This window comes from Moschus berezovskii, chromosome 19 (assembly GCF_049115385.1).
Source record: "Moschus berezovskii isolate FMDL1 chromosome 19, NW_MosBer_1.0, whole genome shotgun sequence".
NCBI classification, from domain to species: Eukaryota; Metazoa; Chordata; class Mammalia; order Artiodactyla; family Moschidae; genus Moschus; species Moschus berezovskii.
This window is the reverse complement of record NC_142478.1, coordinates 50,303,789-50,316,617: the sequence shown is the minus strand read 5'-3', so window position 1 is coordinate 50,316,617 and position 12,829 is coordinate 50,303,789. Positions and strand designations below refer to the sequence as shown.

Genomic DNA, 12,829 nt, shown 5'->3' with positions numbered 1-12,829 from the left:
CTCCCTGGCAACTAGGAACAAGGTGATGCTTGTTTCAGAGAAACGTGGCCTTCCCCCTGGGAACTCTTAATCAATTTGGAGAATGGCCTTGTGGAAGATGGGTTTATGAGAGCCCTGAGCATTCACAACCTGGGCTGAGGAGTTTCATGAATAATTTGGGCCACACTTGCACTCTCACTCCCACTGTCTCGGGCTCTCCTGGAACCCGCCAAGTCCTCTGCACTGCTCCATCCTCAGAGGACACAGCTCCCCATGTAGTCCTCAGCCTCGAGCATGCATGGTTCCCTTTACTCTCACACTGTCTCTCTTCTTTCCCTCTGCCACTTCTCCTCTTCATCTTTGTCTCCTTTCACTCGTGAAGAAACATCCTTTGCGATATCAACATAAGTCCAAAGGGTCCTTTAATCTATCATTGTGTGATGGGCTCCTGGCAACTATGTTTCCACACTAGGAGACTTTTTCTGATGGCCACAGTTGATTAGATCATTGGTAGGTCCCTGTCACAAACCAGATCCTCCAGAGAGCTTCCCTACAGGAGCATCTTTGGACCTGCAGAAAGGTGTCTTCCATCTGCTGCAGGAGCTAAGCCTCACAGGAGGGCACATCACAGACAAAGAAGAGCAGAACTCATATGCACAGAGCAGTGGGCACAGTGCAGAGCTCTTATAGCTGTATTCCAAGGGAAACTCCTGGGCACCTATTTTACATTTGTTCAAATTCTCATGAGGTTTCTATCGTCTGTGCTCAGTCCCTTCAATCATATCTGACTCTTTGTAACCTCATGGACCATGGCCCACCAGGCTCCTCTGTCCATGGGACTTTCCCAGCGAGGATATTGGAAGCAGGTTGCCATGCCCGCATCCAGGGGATCTTCCTGACCCAGGGATCAAACATGTGTCTCTTGTGTCTCCTGAACTGCAGGTAGATTCCTTACCACTGAGCCACCAGGGAAGCCTGGTTTCTGGCTTCTTATTTTAGGGAAGCCATCATGCAACCTCTGATGGAGGTTTCTGTTACTTCCATCCAAACACACAAAATTCCCCCCACAAAAGTCTTCCCACCATAAAAAGATGAATTTAGCTTGCTTATTTTTAGGGATGATATTACGATTATTAGAATGATTAAGATTGTCACCAAATCTATATTTTGCAAAGATTTTCTTGCTGTGTGAGGAGAATATTCCATTGTGGTCTAGATGAGGGTTTATATATATGTTTATTTGAATTGGATAAATGGGACTCTAGAAACTTAGAAACAAGAAGCTAAATAATGGATAACAGTAAAATGTAAAGTCCAATAGGTAAACATAAAATTTTTAATTGCAAGAAATAATCTGTGAGTAAGGGAAAAAGACAAGGGAACCAGATCAAGTTGAGGAACCCTCATATATTCATGGTAGAATTTTTAAATGATGCTTCAGCCATAAAAAGAAATGAAGCACTGATGCAGGAAATAACAGGGACAAACTGAAAACATGATACTAAGTGAAAGAAGACAGATGCAAAAGGTTACATACAGTATGATTCCATTTATATGAAATAGCCAGAGTAGATAAATCTATAGGCACAGAAGGTAAATTAGTGGTTATGAGGATCTGGGCATTGAGGGGCATTGAGGGGTGACTGCTAATGGGTATGGGGTCGCTTTGGGGGTGATGAAAATATTCTAGAATACATAGTAGTGATGATTGTACAATCCTTTAAGTATGTTAAAAAGCACCAAATTGTACACTTTAACATGGTGAATTTTATTTTATGTCAATTCCATGTCAATTCCAAAATAGAAAAAGAAAGCAGCCAGGAAGGAAGAATAAGTGCTATTTGCCCATTAGACTGAGCCTACTGAGATCTCCCCTTGTTCTGGACCCTTCTGTTTACAGTTCTCCACTGGAATGTTCTGTTCTAATGGCCCTCTTACAAGAGTCTGTTTTTCATAATAGCAAGGGTGTGAACTCCTTGATGTTGGAGGCTGTGTCTAGGAATCTCTCTGTTGATTGATTGACTGTTAAATGGCTGATTCCATGAGAGCTGTAAATGCCCAGCCACTTTGAGTAGGACAGGAATGTTATTTAGGCAAAATTGAAAGACAAGACAGCAGATTCAGGCAGGAGTGTGATTCCTTGGTAATCAGGGAGTGAATCTAAATAAAAAGGCAAGTTTTTTGGGCTGGAAGTAGAAGAAATAGGAGACACTGAACAAGAAACAAATTTCTCCCAGACCCAGACAGACACTGAGTTGGGAGAAAAAAAAAACACAGTTCTCAGTCCTCTCTTTCTTCCAAGATGAAGGAAACTCCATTAAAGAACTGTCAGTTTGCTCTGTACCAACAACTCCCTCTCTCCCCAGAGGACTCCTCAAATCTTTAAGTGATAGTTGAAGAAATGAGAAGGAAAAAAAAAAAAAAAGATAGCTTAAGTCTAGGATTTTATCCTGGTTTGATTCAACCCCCTTAAGAAGAGCAGCAGCAGTGAATCACACACAGAACACACTAAAGCCAAAAGAAGTAAGACAATTCTCCACCCACATCCCAGGCATCCTACACGGATCTTGACACAAAGACAATGGAGATTGCTAGAAGCCTCTGGAAAAGTGACTCAAACACCGAGAGCAAAAGATATAATCAGAAGTGACAAGCGTCCTCAACAAGTTTCTCAAAATTCAACAAGTGAACAACACATTTAGGTGTTTTGCCTGATGTGGATTCGTTCTTTTAAGACAACCCACCTTCCCTAGTCAAACCAAGCAGTCTGGATGGTGCTAGTTCACTAGGGTGCTCAGCCCTAGTCCTGGCATTGGTGTGTGGTCCAGGGATGGATCATGGAAGCATCATACTCCTCCACTGCAGTGACTGGTTGAAGGATGAGCACATTATCTCATCTAAGCCCATCATACCTCTTCCCAGGTCTTTTGCTCGATCCACCAGAAAAGCACTAAAAAATTTAGGAGGTAGATCTGAGCTGCTCCATTTGCCATCTCAACACCAAAAGGGAATATGCTCCCTGGGAACAAAAATAACCCAGAAGACTAGAAATCTTAGTAGTGAAAAGAGATCAGTCCATGGTTTGAGTGTCTGAGTCCAGCCATACCTGAAGCTAACATTTCCTATCAACTTTATGATTTTTTTCAACCAAATTCCCCCCCCCCTTTTTTTTTTGCTTTTGTCAGTTTGAATTGCACTCCTGTCACTTGCTACCCTGAGTCTTAACTAGTAAATGTCTACAGCATTAAAAACAAAATGAATTGCTGGATCACTAAGTGACATTGAACCTTTTTCAGAAGTAGCAAGATACCTCTCCACTGCTGCATTTCTTCATCGGTTCACAAAATAAAATATTACCTGACATTTATGATTTGTTGGGCTTCCCAGGTGGCTGAGTGTTAAAGAATCCATCTGCCAATGCAGGAGATGCAGTTTTGGTCCCTGGGTTAGGAAGATCCCCTGGAGTAGTAAATGGCAACTCCAGTCCTCTCTCCTGGAGAATCCCACAACAGCAGAGCCTGGCGGGCTACAGTCTGTGGGGTCTCAAAGAATCGGACACGACTGAGTGACTAAGCACAGCACATAATACTTTCAGAGGAGATGATTAATGGTTAAAATAACAGGATCTTGAATGGCCAGAGCCAGCTATGAGCTTGGAGTGCTTTCTTAGCCCTGGATCACAATATTATGGTGAGAATTTTTTTTTCTTTTCTTTCTTTTTTTTTTTTTATTGGAGGCAAATTACTTTACATTAATATATTGGTTGATTTTGCCATACATTGACACGAATCCGCCCTGGGTGTACATGTGTTCCCCTTCTTGAACCTCCCTCTCACCTCCCTCTTCCCCACATCCTCCCTCCAGGTCATCCCCGTGCACCAGCCCCAAGCATCCTGTATCATGCGTCGAACCTGGACTGGTGATTCATTTCACAAATGATAATATACATGCTACAATTAATCAGATCGTATTTGTAATCCATACAGCATAATATCTTACACATAGTTTACACCCTTAAAGGTCAGCCAGCATTTAAAAAGTTCAAAATGTGGCCCCTGCTCCCAATAGGATACAATCTTGGAAACTTTTTTACGTGAAACAGTTGCAGTCAATTTCCTTGACTGAAGAAAAAAAAAAAGGCCACACATGGATTTCAAAGCATCTGTACAATCATTTATCTAAACAGAAACTATGACCACAAATGAAAAGAAATCTAAAAAAAACAGAAAATATTAAGCCAACTGCTAATGAGATATCTGCTGTTGTTTCATTTAGGGGTGGCTAATTGACTTCTGGCAGCCTCAATAAAGGAGGAGAAAATGACACACAGCCTCGATATAATCAAAGTCCCTCAAAATTAAATAATTCCATGAATAATTCACTCTCAAATCTGTTTAATAGGAATAAAAAATGGAAAACAATGATCTGTTTCCCAAATGACATCAGACATAAACAGAAAACACCCAAGATATCAAATTAAATAAGCACCATTAATAAATAATTTGAACTGCATTGCCTAATGTGTTGAATAAACAGCATTTGCATCCAAAAGGCTCAAGGGCCCTCAATGAAGTCAGAAAAGAAGGAAATTCAGATTCCACGGGGGCCTGGTTAATATTTTAATAATGTATGGCCATAAACACTGCGTTTTCCTTTTCTATTTAATCATTATCTAATAACAAAACATTTCAGCACTAATGGGATTTTCAAAAGAAATTTTTCTTTAATTGCATCCCTTCCATCCATGCCTCTTATTCTCAGGCAGAGAATTGAGCACAAGTCTTTCCAGGCATGGGATGTGGTTTCTCCCCATCCCCGCTCACCGTCCTCAATCCTGCATCACTGAGTTTGCTTTCAGACCCAGTCCCAGATCCGCCTCTGCCCTCTTCTGCATCTGTGAGGCTTGATCCTTGAGGTTTACTTTTCCCAGAGCCCCTGGTCACCTGGTTTCTCATGACGTTGGCCTACAGGAACTCAGGTGGCAGGAAAGAAGTCCTCAAGGCACCAGTTCTCTCCAGGGTGCCTCAGGACTGTGGCCTCCCTCTGTGTCCTCCAAGCACTAGGATTTCTGGTTTCCTCACCATCCTCTGTTGGGCTCTTCCTCCCTGCCCATGATTTTGGCCAGCGCCCCAGATCATGCTGTCCTGGCAAGTAGCTGGTGTGGACTAGCCAGAATCTGACTAAGGTGCCATCTCTCACTCCCCTTCCACTCACACTTATCCCCTTATACCTCCTGAGGCCTCATGATCAGAAGATGCTATTTCTTCCTCCCTTGAGACCTTCCTCTCCCCCGGCAACACCACCTTCAGAGCAGCCCTCTAGACCGGACGTCTATGCAATGATCCTCAAAGGGTGTCTCCATCTTCTGATTCATGGTGTTCAGACAGAAGGCATCTGCTGAAGCTCACACCTGCACATTCTCCACTCATCCTGGCGTCTCTTCAATTTTTATCTTTAAGACAACCCACCGGTTTTATGGTGGATTATGAGAGCGGGTCCAAGGCACTTTTCTAGTGTTGCTTTGGGGCCACTTCCATCTGGGAGCCTCGTGTGATGCTCTGTTCTCTTTTTCCCTTAACATACTCACATTCTAGAGGTTATGAAGTGGAAATGCTTCCCAGCTCTATTGATAGTGCAATCTTGAGCAAGTTACCTCATATCTCTGAGCCTGGTTTTCTTATTTTTACACTAAATTGTTCCTGAAGTCCTACAACATACAGGGAAGTAGCAGTAAACAAGGTTACATCAAAAACTATGTCTTAATGCAGTTTTATTCTAGCAGAAGAAAGAAGCAGTACAACTAATTTTCCTTCTGATGTGACTAATAATTTAATTAGTATTGCGATAATACAAGGGAGAAATATAAGAGCATATCACTAGGGGAAAAAAATTTATATATTTATATATATGGGCTTCCCTGAAGGCTCAGATGGTAAAGAACCAACCTGCAATGTGGGAGACCTGGGTTCAATCCCTGGGTTGGGGAGATCCCCTGGAGGAGGGCATGGCAACCCATTCCAGTATTCTTGCCTGGAGAATCCCCATGGACAGAGGAGCCTGGAGGGCTACAGTCCATAGGGTCACAAGAAATTGGACACGACTGAGCAACTAAGCACAGTACAATATAAATATATATGTGCTTTTCCTAAAGCCACCATCTTCTCCCTTGGACCTTCCAACCACAATGCTTTGGGATTAGAAATCAACTACAAGGGACTACCCTGGTGGTCTAGTGGCTAAGTCTCTACATTACCAATGCAGGGGGCCTGAGTTCAATCCCTAGGCAAGGAACTGGATCCCACATGCCACAAATAAGACCTAGTGCAAGTAAATAAGTATTTTAAAAAAGAAATCAACTACAAGGAAAAATAAGCTATAAAAAACACAAACACATAAAGGCTAAGCAATATGTTACTAAACAACAAAAAATACCTGGAGACAAGTGAAAATGAGAACACGATGATCCAAAACCTATGGGATGCAGTTTTATGAAGGAAGTTTATAGCAATACAATCTAACCTCAGGAAACAAGAAAAATCTCAAATAAACAACCTAACCATATACCTCGGAGAAGGCAATGGCAAGCCACTCCAGTACTCTTGCCTAGAAAATCCCATGGACGGAGGAGCCTGGTGGACTGCAGTCCATGGAGTCGCTACAAGTCAGACATGACTGAGCGACTTCACTTTCACTTTCACACATTGGAGAAGGAAATGGCAACCCACTCCGGTGTTCTTGCCTGGAGAATCCCAGGGACTGGGGGGCCTGGTGCACTGCCGTCTGTGGGGTCACACAGAGTCGGACAGGACTGAAGTGACTTAGCAGCAGCAGCAGCAGCAGCAGCAACCATATACCTAAAGCAACAAGAGAAAGAAGAACAAACAAAACCCAAAGTTAGTAGAGAGAAATAAATCATAAAACTCAGAGCAGAAATAAATATGAAGAAAAGATCAATGAAATTAAAACCTGGTTCTTTGAAAAGATAAACAAAATAAACCTTTAGCCAAATCATCAGGAAAAAAAGGGAGAGCTCAAATCAATAAAACTAGAAATGAAAAAGGAGAAGTTACAACTGACACCACAAAAATACAAAAGCTCATAAGAGACTACTATAAGCAATTGTATGCCAATAAAATGAACAACCTAGTAGAGACGAGCAAATTCTTAGAAAGGTACAGTCTCCCAAGACCCAACCAGAAAGAAACAGAAAACACAAACAGACCAATCGCAACTACTGAAATTATGATTTTAAAAATTCCAACAAACAAAGCTTGTTGTCATTTACTAGTTAAGGTGAAAGCAAACTGTGTATTGTTGCCTTAGGACTCAGTCTTTTCGCTCTCTGCACAAATCAATGTCTGCCCTCAAGCACAGTGACACCAACCCTTTGATCTCTAGGTAAACTCAAAGGGCAAGATTGCAAATTGCAGGTGGTGAACGTTCTCTCTTAATAATTAACACAAAGGCCATTTAACCAATAAATAGACCACCTTTCCTCCTCCTTCGTATCAAACAGATAGTTCAAGCCATCCATCAATCTTTGCCCATTTGATGTCTCACTTAGAAATCAAACTTTTACAACCCAACCCAAGTTGGCAGAAGGAAAAAAATTTATTAGACCATGTAACTAGAAAGGCTCAGATCTGGCTTTACACATGGCTTAATCTGAGTTCAAAGGATGACACAGAAATCTGATTTCTCACTCTCCCTTTCAGCTGTACTTTGATGCAAACACCACTGTCTGCCATGCTCTCTCCTCCTGGGGGCACAGTGGTTGCAGGAGTGTCAGCCCACATCCTCCCAAATTCAGGTTAGGGTGATCAACAGTCTTCTTTTCTGGTGCATCTTACAAAGCCCTGAACTTCATTTTGATTGGACCTGCTTAGGTCACCTGTTGTGCCTGAGCCAGTCAACTCATTTGGAGGATGCTGTGCTTCGCTGCCTGGATCACTCATGCTAAAACTGATAGAAGGGAAATTGGAGGTTGTGGTTGACTGACATTTTTAGGGGTCCAGAAAGCCAAATTAAAATGACTTCCTGTACCTCAAAAGAGTATGAAAGTGGAAAATTTCACCATTGTTTCTGCAGTTCTTAATCTCTAAAAACTAAGAAGTCAAAAATTAATTATATGTATTAATTATATTTTAAAATATATTATTGTATTTATTAATATATAATTATTGGGAAACAAATTATTTATCTTATAAATAATTATAATATGCTATACTAGATAATAATGGGATTGATATATATGATTATATATATTACTCATACATATAAATTAATTTATAATAGGTATCATTAATTCTGGCTCTTACATGGTAGCTTGTCAGTGTCACTGAACTTCTGTTTGCACTTCTGTGACTCCGAGCTCAGTGAAACACCAGAGCAGTCAATAAAACCTACACAGCAAACCACCTTTTAAAAAAAGCATCACCTGTTTCGTACTGACCTTTTAATGATGTAAGCAATTCACAAAATTTTCTGGACAATTAATCTTATAGACAGGTTCAAAGAGCAAGCAGTCTGCCTGCTTGTTGGAGTTAAAAAAGAGAGAACTTCTGAAAAACAAACAAAAATAACCTTTAATACATGTGAAAGTTCCCCAAACTTCTATAATAGGACACACTGTCTATTCTCAGACAGGAATTACAGAGGCTGTATTAGTTTGTCAGGGCTGCCATAACAAAGTAACACAAGAAATTAATTTTCTCACATTGCCAGTGGCTCTAAGTCTGAGATCCAGGTGTCAACAGAATTGATTTGAGACCACTCCCCCCAGCTGGCCATCTTCTCCATGTGTTCTGATGGTGTTCCATCTGTGTGTCTGCAGCCAAATTTTCTCCTCTTCTCTACTCAGCACCCTGTGGTGACCTAAATGGGAAGGAAATCCAAGGAAGAGGGGATGTATGTATACATGTGGCTGATTCACCTTACTCTACAGTAGAAACTAACACAACATCGTAAAGCAGCTATACTCCAAAAACAACAAAAAAATTTCTTCCTCTTACAGGACATAGCTATATCGGATTGGACCACTCATATGACCTCATTTTACCTTGCATGTGTGCATGCTAAGATGCTTCAGTTGTGTCCAACTCTTTGTGACCCTGTGGACTGTAGCCCGCCAGGCTCCTCTGTCCATGGGAGTCTCCAGGCAAGAATAGTGGAGTGGGTTGCCGTGCCCTCCTCCAGGGGATCTTCCCGACCCAGGGACCGAATCTGTGTCTCTTATGGCTCCTATATTGGCAGGAAGGTTCTTGACCACTAGTGCCAACTGAGAAGGCCTCATTTTCCATTAATTACCTTTATAAAGACCCACTATCTCCAAATTCAGTCACATGCTCAGGTACTGAGGGTTAGGACCACAACAGATGAATTTGGGGAGGAGTGCACAGTTCAGTCCATCCCAGCAGCTTTGCACTATTGCTGATGAGAACAGTGCTCTTTCTGCATAAATGAGAATGAAACTCATGATACATAAAAATCCTATAGTTGTACATTATTGCCTTCAACATCAAAATGTGAACATATTTTAACCATCTTCTCCCCAAAGGAGATTGCAAGTGACATGAAGAGATTCAGATTCAAAAATCTGGAACCTTGGGTTCAGACCATGTGGGACCAGCATGAGAAGGACCTGAGTGGCCAGCTGTTGTGTGTCCATCTGGCATTGCTCCACCTGCTCTGGGAGCCAAACCTGTTCTCCTTGGGAGAACCAAACCCCACCCCCAGGCCCTGGTTGCATGAGACCTCTGTAGGCATGTGACCCAGGCTAAATGCATCAGATCTTCTCTTTCCCGAATCCAAATCTTGAGCTCTCTGACAAAGATGGGAGATGGTGGGGTGGCTCCATGCTCAGGTGTCTGAGATCTTGCTTACAGCCCTCTGTCCCCTGAAATCTACCTTGTCTGACTTCTTAACAGCTCTTTTGGAGCTGCTCGTAGGACATTATTTATACCCCTGTGGATTCCAATGGTGGTAGCACATCCACCCACCCAAACCACCTCTGTATACTTTACACTAGAAGACTCAAAGGCCAGGAAGAAAATGCAATCAAGCAGGACCCCATGGGGCCTTTGAGACGGGGGTGGGGCGGGGCAAGACTTCCGCCATATCCTCCACTTTATCTCCTCTCAGAATGACGCACATTCCCTGAATTGTTTTGCAGATGTGAAAATCCCCTCCCACATGGATATTAACCACTTGATGACCATGAGCACAGAGTCCCAGGCCCCCTGGAGCCTAAGGACTGATAATGTTAACGCCTGTGTCACTGCACTGTTACCCTACCACCAGCCAGTCAGAGAATCATGCACAAGCCCATCTCAGACCCTATGACCACCCCCCTCCCCCACACCTTGCCTTTAAAAATGCTTTGCTTCGGGGAGCTTGAGGCTTTTTAGGGCCTGGGCCACCCATCTCCTTGCATGGCCCTGTAATAAGCCTTTCTCTGCTCCAAACTCCATCATTTTGATTCATTTGGCATCACTGTGCTTTGGGCACATGAACTTGCCTTAACAGAACCATTTAAGAGAAAGGCCTGAAAGGACCTGTCTTTTTGTGGGAATGTACCTCTGCTGTTTATTCCTGAAGAGCAGCTCTGAAGGACACAACTGGGCCTTCAGAGCCTGAGATCTGCAAGGCCGGCTCCAGCCAAAACCCTACGAGTGATCTTTCAGGTACATTACAAGTCACTGTAAGGCTTTGACAGGCAGGCCCACAGGGGATGCAGACCTCCCCACACCAGACTTGGTGAACAGCCAAGAACAGCCTTTCTGAGTTTTCTGAAAGGATTTCCATCAAGGACTCAGGTCCCCTGGGCTGGCCATGCCCAGGTGACATCCACCTTCCTAGCCCAGGCATCTGCGTGTGGAGGCCTTTTAAGGAGGCCCTTGGCTGGGGCACTTTGTCTGCTCTGACCCTCTACTTTCCCACCCGCAGTCCTTCCTCTCCTGCCCCTCCTCATCCCCTGACTCCAATCAAGGGCCTTTTGTGGGGGCCTTCTTAGCACTGAGCTCATCTGACTGACCCTCACCCGACTGCAGGTCTGTGCGTGTATGCTCAGTGGCTTCAGTTGTGCCCGACTCTGTGCGATTCTATGGACTGCAGGCTCCCGAGCTCCTCTGTCCATGGGATTCTCCAGGCAAGAATAGTGGAGTGGGTTGCCATTTCCTCCTCCAGGGGATCTTCCCGACCCAGGGATCGAACCCGGGTCTCCTGCATTGCAGGCAGATTCTTTACGGCTGAGCCCCTGGAGAAGCCCTGCAGTTCTGTAGGGAAATAAAAAACATTGAGAGCTGGAACATTTCAGGGTTTATCTTTTCCTGTTACCTGTACTGTTGCAGGGCTTCCCTGGTGGCTCAGCTGGTAAAGAATCTGCCTGAAATGCGGGAGACCTGGGTTCAATCCCTGGGTTGGGAAGATCCCCTGGAGAAGGGAACAGCTACCCACTCCAGTATTCTGACTTGGAGAATTCCATGGACTATTCCATGGAGTTGCAAAGAGCTGGAGATGACTAATCTTGCTCATTACATTACCATTATCCTTGCTGTCGGTTTGGTCCTCAGTGACCCCCTCAACACCTGGAAGCTTGACAAGACCCCCTCCCAGGGTGGTCTTCTTCTGATGCCTGCTCAGTTAGCCCACCTCCTCTGAATGGCAGTGACCAAGGCTGTGCTGGCCACCAGGCTCTGAGGACAGATACTGGGAGTTATGTGATGCTCTGAATCAGCAGGAAACATGGAGGGCACACCTTGCAGAGGTTACCAGTGGAGTTCCTGGTGGCAAAAAGTATTTGGATGGGAGTTCCCTAGTGGTCCAGGAGCTAAGACTCTGCACTCTCAATGCAGGGTGCCTGTGTCTGATCCCTGGTCAGGGAACTAGATCTTACATGCCACAAACTAAGAGTTCGCATACTGCAACTAAAGATCCCACACCCCACAAATGGAGAATAACTATCTTGTGTGCTGCAACTAAGACCTGAGACAATAGGATAAATAAACAAATAAAAGTATTTGGTTATCATGCTTGCTTTGACAGCACATATACTAAGCTGGAATGATACAGAGAAGATTAGCATGGCTCTTGCACAAGGACGACAGGCAAATTCATGAAGCATTCCATTAAAAAAAAAAATGTATTTGGTTATCTTTCCAAGGTCTTTCTGCAGGCATTCATTGATTCCAGTCCCTCTCAGTATTCATGATCTGAATTCCAGGGAAGGAACTTGAGACATCCCCCAATGCACTTGGAAAGAGTAGGTCGTCTGGGGTAGCAACCCGCTGGACAGCATCCCATGTGACATGGATTATTTCCCAATGGGGAAATCAGTGTGCAAGTTCCCAAAGCGAACAGATGCTGAACTGGCACGAATTAAAGGTACAGTGCAATGAGACAGCTGCAAAGGAAAAATCCCAGGGCCTGAGAAGGAATGTTCCACAATGAGGTTCTCATCCACAGCCTTGTCCCTCTTACGCCTGGAATAAACTGATGGGCATCTAGACTACAAGACACTAAGATAGACAGGAAGTGGGGAAAGAGCATGTTAGGACTAAATCACGTCAAGCTGTGGGAGCCTGAGTGGTAGTCCCAAAACCACTCATAATTATCTCATGTCTTCCTGGGAACCATAAGATGAAGTGTCCTCTGGACTCAGCCTGAAGCCAAATTCAACCCCAATACTGAATTAAAACTTGGACACAGAATTTTGGATAAAGTGGAGATGAATAGCTTTGTTGCTCTGCCAGACAAAGGAGGCCACAGTGGGCTAATGCCCTCAAGACCGCATGCCCCCACCTGGAGGGGTAATGAGGAATTTTATAGTAATGGTTCAAAGAGGGTGTGGTCA

The 12,829-nt window shown here is 43.7% G+C and overlaps 1 non-coding gene across 1 annotated transcript; it reads left to right on the top strand.

Annotated features, from left to right (window-relative positions):
• The first annotated feature begins 12,005 nt into the window (after positions 1-12,005).
• On the top strand, positions 12,006-12,111 carry LOC129542949 (U6 spliceosomal RNA). The gene has a single exon (XR_008683202.2). It is a non-coding gene; the product is annotated as a U6 spliceosomal RNA (small nuclear RNA).
• The last annotated feature ends 718 nt before the right edge of the window (positions 12,112-12,829 follow it).